At 58.7% G+C, this 254-nt stretch overlaps 1 protein-coding gene across 1 annotated transcript in view; it reads right to left on the bottom strand.

The window, feature by feature from the left end:
* The window catches only part of PLD3 (phospholipase D family member 3), a 16,556-nt gene that overhangs the window by 8,792 nt on the left and 7,510 nt on the right, over positions 1-254 (bottom strand). The window lies entirely within an intron of this gene.

Raw genomic sequence — 254 nt, 5'->3', positions numbered from 1 at the left:
GGCAGGCAGGTGTGTGTGTGTGCGTGTGTATGTGTGTGTGCGTGTGTGTGTATGTGTGTGTGATACCAGGGGCTGTGGCAGGCAGGCCTGTGTGTGTGTGCGTGTGTGTGTGTGTGATACCAGGGGCTGGTGGCAGGCAGGCAGTGTGTGTGTGTGTGTGTGTGTGTGCATGTGTGTGTGTGTATGTGTGTGTGCGTGTGTGTGTGAGATACCCGGGGCTGGTGGCAGGCAGGCAGGCCGTGTGTGTGTGCATG

The sequence above is a fragment of the Petaurus breviceps genome, unplaced genomic scaffold, assembly GCF_028583685.1.
Source record: "Petaurus breviceps papuanus isolate PSGF00001 unplaced genomic scaffold, PetGlider_PUasm1.0 91041, whole genome shotgun sequence".
Taxonomy (NCBI): domain Eukaryota; kingdom Metazoa; phylum Chordata; class Mammalia; order Diprotodontia; family Petauridae; genus Petaurus; species Petaurus breviceps.
This window is presented reverse-complemented; position numbering and strand designations above follow the sequence as displayed.